Source organism: Paroedura picta, chromosome 5, assembly GCF_049243985.1.
Source record: "Paroedura picta isolate Pp20150507F chromosome 5, Ppicta_v3.0, whole genome shotgun sequence".
NCBI lineage: Eukaryota > Metazoa > Chordata > Lepidosauria > Squamata > Gekkonidae > Paroedura > Paroedura picta.
The window spans coordinates 90,497,021-90,514,258 of NC_135373.1; the positions used below are offsets into that span (position 1 = coordinate 90,497,021).

The window sequence follows — 17,238 nt, forward strand, 5'->3', positions numbered from 1 at the left end:
TCAGCCCTTATCTGGCTGCTTTTTAGTGTACTCATGGCTTTAAAGGCAAGCACACTTGGAGAAAATCCTGTCCACTTCTTGAGGTGGGCTGATCTACAAATAGCCTTTAATTACTGGACTTGCACTCCTCCATTTAACCTCATGCTGAACTATACAACATGTGCAAGATTGGGCCTGGATGAATATTTCTATTTAAAATCAGCTCCAATTTTCATCAGATGCTGGGGAAGAGAAATTCACCATATCCTCCTGTACTACTTTCCAAACTATATTCACTGTCTCTCCAGTGATTATTTGCCTCGCTTTTTAAAGAACTCTTTGGGAAGTGCACAAGAGATTTTAATCAGGAAAAGAGCAGGAGGAAAGAGTGAACTCTTTTTCCACATTGTCATTGGTTCAATCAAAATCTCACTATGCAATTAACACCTGCATCTGCAGCCAGGAACTTGGGGGTGATCTTTGATCTTTCCATGGAGGTTCAGATCACTAATGTCGCCTGGACAGCATTTTTCTACCTTTGTCAAGTGTGGCTACTAGCACCCTTTCTATCCTCAGAACACTTGGCCATGGTGATCCATGCAACAGTCTCAAGAGGTATGCCAGTAACAGAATACAGTGAACAGCTGAATACTAGAGCTGTAGACATAGAAGGCGGTTATAGTTGGCTTCAGGCAGTGACAGAAAAAAGTTTGCTCATTCCACTGAAGTAGGACCTTTCCCTTTCACTCATCACTTCAAAGTGCAAGGGTCTCCTACCGAAGTTGTATTCCGCTGAGGAATGGGGCTTCAGCTCTAGGCCCACCAGCTTCCAAGTGGCTAGTAAAATATTGATAAAATAATTCATCATCTGTGGGGTGTGATGAGGGGTGGGGGCAATACATAGTAGCTCTTCTCCACGTGGGACAGTTGGGTAGTTTATTGTTGGACATAGATGCTATGCTGGCTCATCATTTTGTCACAGATCTCAGTATTTTTAGCAGCATCTGCAACCCTGATTGGAATGATGTGACTGGGACAGTGCACAACGGGAAATTCAGCATCCATCAACATTTGTCTCATGAGTTTCACATTGCGTTGATGTTGGCGGTGAAGAATTTGTCCCTCCCCACTTTTTAGAATCTTCAGAGATTCTAGCGCACCGGATAGGAGCATGGGTGGCAAGGAAGTGGTAAAAATGAAGCCAGTGGCATAGGAACGCACAGTGTCTATCAGAGAACTTGTACTTGCAATGTAGCCCCCCAAACAGCCAAATGCTTTACCTAGTGTTCCAGAGATAATATCCATTTTATGCATCACACCATCTCTGTCACCAATGCCACCACCTTGAACACCATAAAGTCCGACAGCATGTACTTCATCAACAAAGGTAATTGCCCCATGTTCATGAGCTACGTCACAAAGCTCTTCCAATGGACAGACAGCACAATCCATTGAATGAACAGTTTCAAAAGCAACAATTTTAGGAGTAGATGGATTTGATTTTCTCAATAGTTCTCGGAGATGACCAACATCATTATGGCGAAATATGTGCTTTGGCACCCTGCTGTTTCGAATCGCCTGAGTCATGGAAGCATGGTTTCCTGCATCTGAGTAGATTTCACAACCTGGCAACATTTTAGCTAATGTGAAGAGTGTTGAATCATTAGCTACAAAGCAAGAAGAGAACAACAGAGCAGCATCTTTTCCATGGATATCAGCCAATTCTTGTTCAAGATTAACATGGAATTTACTGGTGCCCCAAATGTTCCTGATGCCTCCAGTTCCTGCATCATGTCACTTAAGTGTTTCCATTACAACTCCACACACTCGAGGGTGAAGACTCATCCCAAGGTAATTATTGCTGCACCAGACAGACACGGCCTTTTTGCTAGTATGGGAATCCAAATAGTCATCCGCCATGAGAAAAATTTGGGCCCTTCGGTTCACGGTTTTGAACACTCGGTATGTGTGATCCTTTTTCTTCTCAGCAGTTTTCTTCTCAAAGAACTGGTCATATTGGAAAGTAGAATGTTCAGCGTGGAGAAAAGGAGGTTGAGAGGGGACATGATAGCCCTCTTTAAGTATTTGAAAGGTTGTCACTTGGAGGAAGGCAGGATGCTGTTTCTGTTGGCTGCAGAGGAGGGGACACACAGTAATGGGTTTAAACTTCAAGTACAACGATATAGGCTAGATATCAGGAAAAAAATTTTCACCGTCAGAGTAGTTCAGCAGTGGAATAGGCTGCCTAAGGAGGTGGTGAGCTCGCCCTCACTGGCAGTCTTCAAACAAAGGTTGGATACACACTTTTCTTGGATGCTTTAGGATGCAGGGTGTCTGTTGTGGGGAGAGGAAAGGAGAGGCGACTGTAAGCCGCTTTGAGCCTCCTTCGGGTAGGGAAAAGTGGCATATAAGAACCAACTTCTTCTTCTTCATCCAGTGCTACAACAACTGCACTGGTTATCATTTTGCTTCTGGGTCAAGTTCAGGGTTTTGGTTATAACCTTTAAGGCTATATGTGGCCTGGGTCCTACCTATCTGTGGGACCACTTATCTTCTTGTGCCCCACCCAGAGCACCTCGCTCTGTGGGTATGAATCTGCTGGCTGTCCTGGGCCCCTGGGACATCCGCCTAGCCTCAACCAGAGCCAGGGCTTTTTCGGCCCTGGCTCCAGCATGGTGGAATGAATTCCTGGGAGCACTACAGGACCTGACGAAGTTATCAAAGTTCCCCAGAGGCTGTAAGACAGAGCTGTTCCACCAGGGTTTTGGTTGAGGCTGGGAAGGAGAGCTGTCCTGGGATTTACAAACTGGAGGTCCCGCTTAGTGGAATGCACTGTGATTAGATCTTCTTGGCTATAGCAGAAAGTAGGTGCAGTTGGGGTATGTGATCTACCAACTGGAATAGGGAAATAATGTTGTTTCACCATCTGTTGGATTGTTGGGTTGTTAGATTGTAATATTATTTTTTATTATTGAGGATTAATTGAAGGGATCTTGTTGAGATTGTATTCTATTGTTTGTATCTCGTTATAAGATGCCTTGGGCCAACTGTGCATCTGTCAGTATCCGTTGGTTGGTGCCACATTGTTTAAATGTCTTCCTATGCCTTTGCAGGCAGCACTGTCAACAAAGGCATGGGGAGGCATTTAAAGGGCACAGAGGTTCTGTAAGTATCAGCTGTTTGGCGTCCTTCTTGGCCCTGGCTCCAGTCTGGTAGAATGGTCTACCAAATGAGATCAGAGCCCTGTGGGGCCTCAGACAGTTCCACAAGCCTCGTAAGACAAAGCTGCCAGACCTCTGTTTGAGGACTAACAATTAACATCTGATCTCATGGATCTGCCTGGACCTGCCAAACTATACTCTTAAGGGAGGTCTAGGGCAGTATATAGATAAAATAAATAAATAATAATAAATAAATGCTCCTGAAATCCCATGATTGGAATTTTTATGGGCAATAGTAGAGTTAATTTATCTGGAAGTTTTAATTCATATGCGATTTTATATTATATTTTAGAATTTTATATGATTTGTGTTGTGATATGCCCTGAATTTAAATAATAAATAAAGCTGAATTAATCAAAGACAGCCATCAGGTGGCTGGGGAAGGCTGCCAATGATGAGCTCCATGAAGAGCCTGGTATATCTTGATGCCTCTCTTCCATTGGACAAACACATGTTCAAAGTGGTAAGGTATGTATTTTTCTATCTTTGCCAGCTGGCCTCCATCAACTGGCCCCTTTATGTCCCAGTCAGAACTAGCCAGAGTAATTCTAATTTGTTCTACACAGGACTGTCCTTGAAGCTTCAGGTTATCCAATGCAGCTGATAGGCTTTTGTTCAGAGCATCATGTTCTATGCATATACAGCTAATACTGAGGCAACTATATGGATTCATAATAGCTTGTGGGTCAAATTAAAGATGTTGGTCTGAGCCATTAAGGCCCTAAATAGTCTGAGATCAACTGAAGGACCATCTCTCCCACTGTGATCTCTCATGCCCTTTTATTCCTTACTGCAAAAAGTTTTGGTATTGCCTAGCCCTCGAGTTGCTCATCTCTCTTTTACCAGAGCCAGGGTCTTCTCTGTGGTGAACGCACTTGCTCTATGGGACCTTATTAACTTCTGGAGCTCCTGAGCTCTTCCAACAGGCTTTTAATTAGTCATTGTGCATGTCTTGTGATTCCTATATGGTTTTCACAAGATTATTTTTCTGCTGTTCAACAAGAAATGTATCTCTCTAGTTTTAAATTATGTTATATATTCTTATTGCCTTTAAGACTGCATATTAAATTGTATTTTACTTTGATGTAAGTTACCTCAAATCTCAATAGTGGAATATAAATCTGATCTATAATAAATGAATTATCAGGCAATTGGTGAGATGGAAGATGTGTCTGGAAGCCATTACATGCCTTAAAGCAGGGAACACTAGGAAGGAGCACCCTTGGAGTTGAACAGCATAATTCCAAAGTTAGTAGGGGTGGATAACATTTAAGTGTAGAGAAGGATTGAGTCCTTTACTCTTTCTGTTAATTTCTTGAATAAATGTTCATCTTGATTTAAGTTCAAGAAAGTAAATAGACAATCTAACTTGTGAGAATAAAGTGGAAAACAGGGAAATGGCAGATTGTTAAGAAAGAAGAAAAGAACATACTTGGGTAAATTTATTAATCAGCACCAAATATTATGGATTGGTTAAATAAATTAGTGGCATATGGGAAAATGGCAAAACTTTCATATTTGATACATAACAAATCAACATTGCAATTCAGAAGACAATGGTGGTCAATATTAGATTATACTGAACAGTAAAATTTAAGAAGAAAAGTGATTTTCAAACTGTATAACCATTTCTGCACAGAGGGGTAAAACATGAGTGGCTTCTTTCTTGCAAACGCAGGATAGTAAGCCTTGCATTTTCAGCCCTCCTTGCAGGAGACCTCTCCTGCATTTTCCCTCTACCCCATCATGGCTTTTTGCCTCCTGACGAGGGAGGCAAGGGAAAGCAAAACAAACTTTCCCTTCCACTCCTTGGCTTGCCAATCACAGCAAGCCACCATCACAGCACAGCAGTTCTTTCATTGACTGAAACTTTCTCCCCCCCCCTCCCCCCCACCAGCCCTGAATTTATTCAAGGCACTTCTGCATTGCTATGCGATAATGCCACAACACAGATGCATTTTTAATAAAAATCAACACAGGCATATTGCTATGGAGAAACACCAGAACGATACAGCATCCGCCCCCCGTGTTGGGGTTCTTGCTATTTTGGACTTTATTTCTGTCTGGGGGGATTTCTGAGTTGCTGAACATTGTCCCTGGAGCCCAAAGAGTCATTTTGTGTTAATGGTTGGCTTAAAAACAAAGTGCTCAGACCACTATATGATCAGGAGAAGGATGCTTGATCACCAGGCCCCTCTCTTTCTCAGCTCATTTCCCACCTCCAGAATACACAAATGGGACTGTTTTTGTCTGCATGAGTTGTGAGAAGGCTGGACGTGGTAAATGAAGCACATATATGGTTGGCTTAAAAACAAAGCGCTCAGACCCTGTATGATCAGGAGAAGGCTGCTCGATCACCCGCCCACCCCCATTTCCCAGCTCATTTCTCACCTCCAAAAAACAGAAAAGGGGCTGTGTTTTGCCTGCCTGATCCCAAAAAGACCATGAACACTTTAAAGATTTTATTTTACCTTTGACAATATATTTTACTTCTGTGGTCAGACTGTGCCATTAAAAAAATACTTGGAGCAGCAGGTGGAGGGGGGAGCAGTGTGTGAGGGCAAGACAATGCTAAAGAGACTATCATGCCTTTCCCCCTCCATATGGGCTTGCCTCTGGCTGCTCACTGATGGGATGCATGACTGAGAGTGGTAAATCCAGTTTTGGCGATTTCCCTCATCGTGAGTTAAAAATGGCCAAAGCTTGACCTACCTCCTTGACAACCTCAGGATGCAGGTGATGTCATGTGGAGGGGGTTCTAAAAGCTGCCAACATTTGAAGGGGTATGTCCAGGGGTAGATTCCTTGTGTGGAAATGATCTATTTGTTAACTACAGGGATAATGCTTTATAACCTTAAGGTGATGTATAAGAATAAGATGTACGCTTTATCAACATTTCTTTTTTTAAATAATAGGTTTGTATTATATAATAATATGTAGTATTTCCTGTGTATTCTCTTAAAATAAAAAAACTGCTCCTATAAAGAAAACAGCTAGCAGGGACAACATTGTGGAGGGGTGCATGACTTGGCATCTCTTGCTACATACTACATGTGCAGATGGATATAAATGGGCAGAAGCACTGGCCAGTTGGGAGGCAAGGGATGCTTGTCCATAAAAGTCAGCCATAGTCAGCTTCCTAATGAACTCTTGGATAGGTAGCTTATTCTAATAAACAATGGGTAGGTCAGATATTTAAATAAATAATATTAGTTAGACTAATATAGTTGTCTTGGATCCTCATGTGGGAGGGGGTGCCAGAACAAAGCTATTTAACATGAAACAACCACTTGAATCCTACATTCAGAAAGAAACGCATATTTCAACACAAGGGTGCTTTTCATTCTCTCATGGTTGCAGGGATTTTTTTTTAACTTTGCATAAGCAGAGAAGAGTTGTTTGTGGTGACTGTACATAAACCTTTCATCTTGGTACTTACACTGTGCAACAAACACTGCAGAAGACAGAATCCTGATAGTATTTATAGTGCAAAATCTATTAAGAGGTTCATTGTGACAAGTGCAGTTTAGCAGATATTTAGTCATAAGAGTAAAATTAAAATGATATTTCTTTATGGTTTAGTCATCCTTTAAAAGCAATAGAAATAAAATTATACACTTTTTTCTGCTCATGACAGTACAAACACATTTCCATTCCATTTCTGATAGGCTTTTATTCTAATCGCATGGTCATGGTGATTTACAGCCAAGGACAGCTTTGTTGAGGGACAAGAAAGCAAGAGGATTATTATGTTCTAAATCTGCATACTTTTCACCTAAAAGGCATTTCATATTGGTATATGAAATAATGTGCTGTTTAATATTTATGAGTTTTTTCTGTTTCTATTCATTAAAGATACAATTAGAATTATTAATAGATTATAATTTTATCCCTGCCTTATTTTAATGACCATAAAATGGCATATACTGTTATGTTCCATGATCAAAGAAGGATAGGATGCAATGGGGATTTCATCTTTTCATGCAGGCCTGAAATAATTCTACCTTTTCACTAGTTGGAACATAGATAGCCTAGTATCGTGAAGTTACTAAAAAATATTTTATGCTTGCAGGTATTTACCTGGTCAGGCTATCTTGATATAAGTTCTGATGACTTTGGTCTTCACCAATTGAAGGAAGAAGAAGCTATTTCTGGGTAAGGCAAGATGTGAACATCTAGGCTTCTCATGTCACAACTGTTTATGGAATTGTATTAGGGAGAAAGACCCATTACAGAAACAGCTAGTTCTTCCAACACCCCCTATCCTGTGACATATAACAATATACAACATGTAATTAATGTCAACAAATGTTGTGATATTATTTCATCCACTGTCAGGCCCAACTGCAACCCTGTCTGACTCCAAGGAAGATCTGAGAGGCTTGCCAGGATCAGCCCCTGAACTTCAGCCACTGTCAACAAACATAGCCTCAGAAGTCCCAGAACTGCCTAGGGAACCCAGCTCAGAATCTGAACCCCAACCAGACACAAGCACCCAGCGCCTCTAGCCTTTAGATAGCCACCCTGTTGCAGAAGTCTTGGCAGCAACTGGCTCCCCACCCTTGTCTCCTGAGCCTAAAGAGCAATGTCGTAGGGAGCAGCACATTGCCTTACAAGAAAGACACAGGAGTGCGAGGCTAGATGCTCAAGGCAGAACTGGTCTCCAAGAGGCTTTGCAGTGCTTTGGGATTTACTGTTTCTTTCTCCTAGTGTTTCTTCTTTTATCTGAGGGGCAGCATTGTTTGTCTTTTCTTCTTGGGGTTGTGTTTCTTTTAAAAGTTGATTTTTACAGTTCTTTATTTCAGTGTTTTGTTCTGGGTGGGGGGGGGCACTGCAGTTAGAGTTGTCCATTCTTCCAGTTTGGTAGCTGTTGTACTTGTTGTAATAAGTTTCAAACTTTGGGTACTGTTGTTCTGCTCTGGTTTGCTGGCCCTCTTTTGCACTTACAGAGCTAGTTTACTGTTTTTTTTTTAAATATTCAAAAACATTTAACCTACTGATGCCTCAATTAATGTTAATTTACCAGTAGCTGCTGCATTTCCCACCCTCGGCTTATATGCAAGTCAATAAGTTTGCCCAGATTTTGTGGTAGAATTAGGTGCCTCAGCTAATATGCAGGTCTTCTTATATGCGAGTATATATGGTATACTATTTAGTAGTAGTAGTAGCATTCGTCCAAAATAGCACAATGGTTACTAATTGAAATTGCTACAGTTTTGCCGTTATGCACAGTGTCGTTGACAATCTGCAACACTCCTGAAACCGATCCGCAAAAAGCGCTTCGTTGTAGCGCTTAAAGGGAAATCCAGAAAAGTGGATTCGCCCTTCGAAAAGCGCTACACTCTTGCAAACAATCTGCAACACTAGTGAAAAAGACCCGTATGTTCCCATTGTTGCGGTTCCAGCCAAGTCCCTCCCCCTGGCTCTCTCCTCTGAACTTCCGGTGAAGCGATCGCCATTTTTTTTTTTTGGAGCGAGCAGAAAGCAACGAACCAGCGAGCCTTCATTCACCCAGTGAGGCTTCTCCGGCTACAGTCCCTCCACAGAAATGCTTTAAAGCTCCCCTAAGTCCCCAAGCACAACACAGCCCCGTTTGCAAGTTCCCTTTATTTTTGGCTGAAAATTGCACCCGTGCAGGGGGGGATTTTTCTTTTCACTCGGGGGGAGCGTGGTAACAATGAATCGCCAGCTCACACACCAGCTGCCAGCTAGATGGGTCTCTACGTTAGGAAGAACCAAGGCATATTCGTTGCAACAGGTTTTTTAAACCTGTTCTTAAAGGCAAAGGGGCTTTCCCGGGGCATGATAACAACCACCCATTGGCTGTACATTTGATTGACGGCCAGGGGCGGGACAAAGCACAGAAAAAATAGTTTCCTGTCTAGCGATTTTTGCGAGACCGGAAATCTGTGGGAAACAAATGAAATGCTACTGGATTCCACTAAAAAAGCAGGTATGCGTAATGCCGAGATTGCACTTTTAAAAATAGCGTTTCCGCTTTGCGGGACCAATTGGCAACATTGGTCCTTGTGCGAAAAGGCCCCAATTCTTCAGGTTACCCTGCTGCTTTTAGCTACCATTCATGCTTCAATTCTAAAACCCTTTTTAAGAGAGATCATTCCAATCAAATGAGAATGAATGAGAGGTGGAACAGCGAGAGTCAAATTTCTGAATAATAACAAAATGAGCAAGCAAATCTATTCATCTGTACTAGTAGTCACAAGAGGGAAAACTGAAGGGGCTAAATAGTTAGTCTTTCTTTTAACAAGACTGGTACCCATCGAAAGTAGAGCTCAACAAGTAGAAAAGTGATTATATGTAGAGAGGAGCAAGACATTGGAGACATCTAAAGGCAGAAGATGTTACAGGGAAGACAAGAAAAGCCAAGGGGACAATGAAACATGAGCCCAGTTCCTGCCCTAAATGGTGTCTTCATCCTCACTTTCCAGAACCCAGTTGTGTAATCTCCATGCAACCACTGAATGGATAAGAGATGCATATTTAACTATGCTCTGCCTTTCTCATGCAGTCTGCTATCATTGCTGCTTTCTACCTTCACCTTCCCTTTCTAGAACCTTTTCTTCTCCTGCTCTGTGATTTCATTTAGAGTAGGCATTTAATTGAGCTTGATTTTTTGCTAATTGATTGAGTTCCAACAAGGGGATTGGCAGCGAGAATGCAAAAAAAAAAAATCAACAAGCAAATTGGCAGACACCCTAAGGACAATCTAGTAAAACTGCATATCTGACCAGTGTGAGAGGAAGAGGAATTCTTTGATGATTCAGCAGCTGCACATGAAACCTGGGCCTGTACGAGTGATGCTGAAACCTGGCACGTCTCAGGATGCATTTAGCGTACAGTCAAAGGAATGAGGCACAGTAGTACAATTGATTTGAGAGAAGAAAAAGAAGGAGAAGAAGAGAAGGAGAAGGAGTTGGTTTGTATACCCCACATTTCTCTACCCTAAGAATCTTAAAGTGGCTTCCCTTCTTTTCCCTACCACAACAGGAACCTTGTGAGATAGCTGGAGCTAAGAGAGTTCTGAGAGAACACTGGGTGGCCCAAGCAGGCTTCATGTGGAGGAGAAGTGGAGAATCAAACTCAGCTCTTCAGATTACAGTTCACAGTACAGTTAAGAGCAAACCGCTATACCACCCTCTCTCAGCCCTCACCCACCTCGCAGGGTGGCTGTTGTGGGGAGAGGAAAGGGAAGGTGACTGTAAGCCGCTTTGAGCCTCCTTCGGGTAGAGAAAAGCAGCATATAAGAACCAACTTTTCTTCTTCTTCTGAATAATGCAGGATAGAATAAAAATGCAGATCACATTATTTTTTTAAATTGTGAATTTGTTCAGTTTGCATAACTTTCACTTTTTCCTTGTATAGAATTTTGTGTCCCTCAGCATAAGATTATTTAAAGTAAAATCTACACAGCCTTGTTAAGTCTGCTACTGTTCAATCCTTCTTTGTCCGGGTGACCATTTTCTTCCCCTTCATGAAAACACTCTGGTCACAAATCGAATTATCACCATGACTATATCAAAGATTTAACCAAACAAAAACAAGTGGTAAAAATCTGCATCTGCCTCTTCCCACTGATATTAATTACTACATCAAAATCATTCAGAAATAAACCTGTGGAAGCTTGATTCATTTGTCACCCTGAGTGAATAATGTGACCTTTTTCAAAAGCAGGTAATTTGTGCTTAATGTAGTAGTGTACACATTCATCAACATGGCAGCCCTCAGTGTGTGAAACAAGACTGCATGACTTGTGCTTTGTTGTTGTGGTTTAAACCTAGAGGCCATCACTACCAAATTAAATTAACTCCAAAATCATGCTTGTCAATAAGACTAGTGATGCATAATAGTAATTAAAAAACAAACTTGTCCTCATTATAGCAAACAAGTAAACCTCCTAAAAGATAAAGATGCTGCTTCTCTACCACCACTACCACCACATCGTTACTAGAAATTTAAGTACCAATAGTATGAGAACAAACTGTGGATAGTAACCCATAAGGTGGCAGATCAAAGAATTTAAATTGTCTTGTTTGCAGAGTTTTAAATTTGCAAAGAGGGGAGGAGCGACAAGCTACTTCAAGAATAAAATAGTTTTATTATGAAGAGAAGCGACTTTGTATGGAAAGAGAACAGAAACCTACTGTTGGGCATTCAGTTTGTTGTGGAGGCAAGTAGGGAGGAAGTCTGCTCAAAGGACAAGGAAGTCTCCAAAGAGCCTATCAGGCCTTAGAAGGAAAATATTTGAAAAATATCAGGAAGTTCCTAATCTAATAATGCTAAATAACAATCTCGTCCAATGCCCCCTGTAGGATATTCTTCATAACCCTTCTAATAGTGTACTGTTTGACATGCAAAAGTCCCCAGGATCAGTCCTTGGACTCTCTAGTTTAAAAGATTGGCTACTCTGTGATGTAAAAGATCTCTGTCTGAGACTCTGGAGATTTGGTGCTAATCTGAGTAGACAATATGGACCTTGATGGACCAATGAATGGACTCAGTATAAGATAGTTTGATGTATTTATGCCCATGTGACAGTCCATGCGGCATTCTGAGGGAAGCTTTCCTAAATCCGTTTCTGAGTCCTGCCCTTCCTTTGGTAGACTCATCCCACAGGATCCATTGAAGGTGATGGAAGTGATTCTCATCACCAAATACTGGAGGAGTGTTAGCTGCACATGCTTGGGAAGAATTTCATATTAAAGACATTATTTAACAATATTTCACTTGCATCAAGAACAGTTTTATGGATGAGAATAGTGAGCTGCTTTCCTAGATGGATAACTTGGTGCGTGCTTCAAAGATGTCATGCATAATTTGATTTCACACAGTAAAATTCATGGTACACTGATTGTACTAAAGTGATGGTTTCTTCACTGGAGAAAAGGAAACATTGGCATTTTGATTATTTTTCAAGAAGAAGTGAAAGTATTAGCTGCTTGAATTAATCCTTTGATATTCAGTCTAACTAGCTATGCCAACGAGCATGATATGATCAAGCCAGATCTGCTAGCTTTTATGCACAGTCTTTCAAACTGTACTCAGATAAACCAGCCTCCTTACTTTAAAGTCTGAGTGTTTTATCTTTTAGTCTGGCACCTAAAAGAAAATAAAGTATCCACCAGGTGAGTTTATTGGGAGAGGGCATTCCAAAGGTGAAGCTACCAAAGACTTGTCCCTGGCTGACCCCCTCACTGATGGTGGGACTGGCCTGCTGACTGGCTCCAGCTGACTTGGAGCTTGGCTGCTCATCAGCTGACTGGGAGCAGACCCCATTCTGCTTTGTCACTGTACCTGCTGCTTCCAAATCTCATTGAGGGCTGTCCTCACTATCACCATCTCCCTCACTGTGGGCATCTTATTAGGCTCCTGTTCCTCCACCCAGCATCAGTGGGCCAATGGGTCACCCCTGGTGGCCTGCTCCTTGGATGGTAGGAAGAACAGGCTCTGGATGGGCAGCAGGTTGATGGGGGGGGGGAGTGTTTCTGGGCAGAGGAAAATTTTAGCTTGCAAGCCTTATTAGTTTTGTATGTTTGCTGATTCACTTGAATGCCACTATTGTAAGTATTTTTCTCCTGCAAACTTACACACCTATGAGTATTTCCTCAACATTTCCCCATTTCTAAATATCCATTTTCCTATACAACAGTATTTTCCAACATTATTTGAGTCTCAGTTTCATATAAATTGAAGAAAAACGGAGTCGGCTACAGATGACATTTAATAGTATAAAATGCTGTAATAGCAACAAAGGAGGCATCAGTGGCCATGACAATACTGAAGTGGACCAAAGCTAGTACTAAGAAGAAACATCACTGCAACACTGATCTATTACCAGTTATAGTTCAGAGGCTAAATAAATAAGGGATTATGCTGATATTATCTTATTTCATTGTAAATATTTCAATAAAACCAAACATTGTTCGGTTACTGATAATGTTCGCTTGAATCTTCTAAGAAACATCAATATTAATCTCATTCCACTGACATTAATGAGAGTCATATGTATACATGAGCTAATGTTTATTATTTTAAGGGTATGAAAGATACATTGTGTGACTGATACATTGTGTAACTAGTGTGTTAGAGGAAAGATGCATGGTCTTTGTCCATTTTTAATTACAACAAGGCAACAATGTATTCTGATTTCTTCAGACAGTACAACAAGACTGTATTTTATATTGCTCTTGTGCATTTCAGTTAAAGGAGATGAAAATATTTATCTATTCAAGCTTCTTAAACAACAAAAAGGAGCATTATAATGTATATGAGTCACCTGAGCCTTCAAATACTGATTAGACATTGTCAAAAGTAGTGCAATATTGAATAGTCCCAATTCTGGTCAAGCTTTCTAGCTGGCTATTCAGTCTTTTCAAATAGATGAGACGACATGTTTTCAAGCCACCAAACAAGTTACTAATCTTTCATCCAGACAGTCAGAAGCTTTCCTGTACCATATTATGCCTAAGAATAGGCCAAGCCAATGCAGAAGAAAGAGCAACTCAAGCGCATATCAGCAGGCCACTTAGAGGTAGCATTAGCAGGTGTTTAACCAAGAAACAAGACATTTGACTGTAAAGACCTCGGAATAAGAGAAGGATGTAAGTTGTGCACACACAAATCTATTGTTCTTTAGGGCCCTGACAACTACTTCTGATGGTACACTTGGAGGAATTATTATCAGTATTAGTAAATATTTCCTTCCAACCAACCCAATTAGGTTCAGAGCAGTTCCCCAGCAGTTGGTTCAAAAACCTGCCTTCTTTGCCAAGGAGAAAGTTCTGAAAAATTGGCATTCACCTTCTCTACCTGGTTGCCAAAATCCACCCCCAATAGCCTGGAAATGCACGAGGACCAACAAAGATTGGTTAGTTACATCAGATTTGAAAGTAGAGGCTCTTAAACAGTCTCCTAAACAGGGAGTAGTTGGTATCTTTCCATGTCAATATTGCAGAATCTGTAATCTAATATACACCACTAAGTTGATAGAAAAACACAATGTTAATTTCAAACTGTCTGTGCCAATTTTTTGCTAGTTGCCAATCTTGCAATGTGGTTTATGCGATCATATGTTCTCTCTCTGATAAATGGTACATGGGTCACACTACCAGAACTGTAAGAACTTGTATTGTTGAACATAGGTCTCGAATTAGATGCAGAAACAACAATTTCTCTTTAACACAACATTTTAAAGAACAGCATCAAGGAATCGGAATATTTAGTGCTATCATGTTGAAAATCCTCATGAAATGTCACTATGAACATTATGACTTAGAGACATTTGTTGCAGGAAGAAAGTTTTTTTATCCACAAGTTATTCCCTGAAACTCAACCCCTCCAAAATAGAGATCCTGTGGCTGGGTAGAAAGGGGTAGGATCAGGCAGCGTACTTCCCATACCTGGATGGGGTGCATTAACACTTGCACCAGCTGCCAGGAATTTGTGTGTGATCTTCAATGCCTCCCTTTCCATGGAGGCCCAGATCATAAATGTAGCCCACACGGTATTTTTTCATCTGTGCCAAGCATGGCTACTAGCACCCTACCTGTCCCCGGAACACCTGGCCTATGTGATCCATGCAATGGTCACATCCAGGTTAGACTTCTGTAACTCACTCTACGCGGGCCTTCATCCTTGATCCAGAAGCTGCAGCTGGTACAAACCACGGCTGTGAGGGTCCTCACTAGAACACCTTGGGGGGTCCATATCCAGCCCATGCTGAGTCAACTGCACTGGTAACCTGTCTGTTTCTTGATCAAGTTTAAGGGGCTGGTTTTGACCTTTAAGGCCATATCTGACTTGGGTCCAGCCTATCTGAAGGACTGCTTATCTACTTATGCCCCCCATAGGGTGCTTCGCTCTGTAGGTATGAATCTACTGGTTGTCCCAGGCACTGAGGATACTTGCCTGGCATCGACCTGGTGGAATGAGTTCCTGGAATTGCTAAGGGCCCTGATGGAACTACCAAGGTTCTGCAGGGCCTGCAAGATGGAGCTCTTACACCAGGCATTTGGTTGAGGCCAGAGGGTACCCAGAGTTGCTATCTGAGGGTTCCCGCCCTATGTCTCCAGGTAACTAAAAAATGGATGGACCAAATCCTGTCATTGCAAAGAATATTTTTCATCCACATATGCAAGTACCCAAGTGTGCCAGAATTAGATGGAGAGCAAGTCCCAAAGTTTTCCTAACCTAGGATGCTAAAAATTGGTACTGGGCCTGCTCAAAATAATATATCACCATAATCTTACAAAGGCAGCCCACATTCTTAGAGCTTTATCAAGTTTGTTCCCACATCCCAGATAAATTTAATCCTATACAGAACAAGATTTATTGGTCTCTTGTACAGAATCAATGTAATGCAAAAGAGCCTGGTGCTTGAATTTTCTAGCGAGTGCATTTTCAAAAAGAACTCAATGTTAACACAGTATTCATATTATTTCCCGCTCTTATTTATGATCTTGCAGCCTACATAAATAATGCATATGGCAAAAGATATGTCTGAGCGATCTGAATAACAGAAGATAAAAAGATGATATAGTGCCATATAGTTTATCATCTGACAAATATAAAACTACTCCAACCATACATTGGGTATATACGGGTTTTAAGTATTTTTAATTTTCTGTGTTGAATTGCTTCAGGACTATCAAGATTTGATTGCAAAAGATGAGCACTATATCTCATCTTAAAAAACAAAATAAAAGTTGTACCCCAACACAGAGAGTATTGCCTGAGACCACTGAAACCTTGGAGTTATATTTCATTCTGAAGTGAGATGCTCTACAATCATACTAATATTCATGGACTAACAAGCACAAAGGTCAAGGATAAAATGCAGGTAATTGCTGCATTTACAGGTAAGAGAGCTGGTGAAAGTATCATTACTCCTCCTTCTTGTGCTCAGTTAACAGACTTTTCTGTATATTAAGGATGAAGATTCATAGAATAATTTACATGATAAGGTCCTGCACTACTGGAGAAGTTATTAAGGAACCTCATAAACTTCTCCTCTGAAAGATATATAGAGTAGTCCATCTCTGATAAAAAGTAGCTAGGATTGAATTATCTGCATGCATTCTAGATCCTTGATCTTTGGACAAGCTGCTAGTTGTAATGTGTAGCTAATATTTCTTCCAATTCCCTTCCCAATGCAAGTTGTTAAAACGGGAGACATACAGTCTACTGACAGTCTTTGAATAGCTTGTAAAAATTATACAAATCTTTGGGAAATTATGCCACACAGAGAGCAGAACGATAGATATAACTGATTTGATCTTTAGACTTTTAATCATAGCATGGGAGGTGTCCTTTAACCCCACAGTTTTACAATTCAAATGCAGCATCCTAAAGGAGGAGTAAAGGCATTTCTTTGCTCCATACTCAATTATTAATTGCTTCTTTATAAATTTTCAGGGTTCGTAGTCTTTCAAATCATTTATTTAATTAAAATGTGCAATTATGTGAAATGTTTTTGTGTGGGTGGATGAGTTACAAGACATAAATGAAGAACATTACAGTAAAGGGATGAAAATGTGTCTTTAAACTTCTACATTTCAAATTTATGATGATTTTTATGTTTATGTTAAATATGCAATCATATATATGTGGCAAGAGCCAAAACTATGCATCATTATGGGGAGCAACGTAAAATATGACAAATGTGTAGCATATCTTGCCTGATTGTTTATAAAATAAGCTAGTAAAAATACTAATTCAGAATCTGGCAGTTAAAATTGCATGTGCCAAATTACCTTCAATTATTTTAGAAGACTGGCTCAGTGAAGAAAAGAAATGAAGGACTGGAACTTTTGGTAAACAAGGAACAGTTTGTGCAGACCATATGTTGCCAGGATCAGCACTCTATTTCTAATGGTTGGGGGTCTTAAATGCCACTTCAAAGCAACAAGCAATGGGACACAGAATCATAGATATCCCAGGATAGCCACAGGAGACTATTGATACAGTAGCTTTCCTGAAACTAAGCATGTCCTGGTCCAATCAACATCTGGCTGAGAAACAT

General features: G+C 40.8%; 1 pseudogene; it reads right to left on the reverse strand.

Annotated features, from left to right (window-relative positions):
• Positions 1-602: 602 nt before the first annotated feature.
• On the reverse strand, positions 603-10,049 carry LOC143838887 (5-aminolevulinate synthase, non-specific, mitochondrial pseudogene; annotated as a pseudogene).
• Between the last annotated feature and the right edge of the window lie 7,189 nt (positions 10,050-17,238).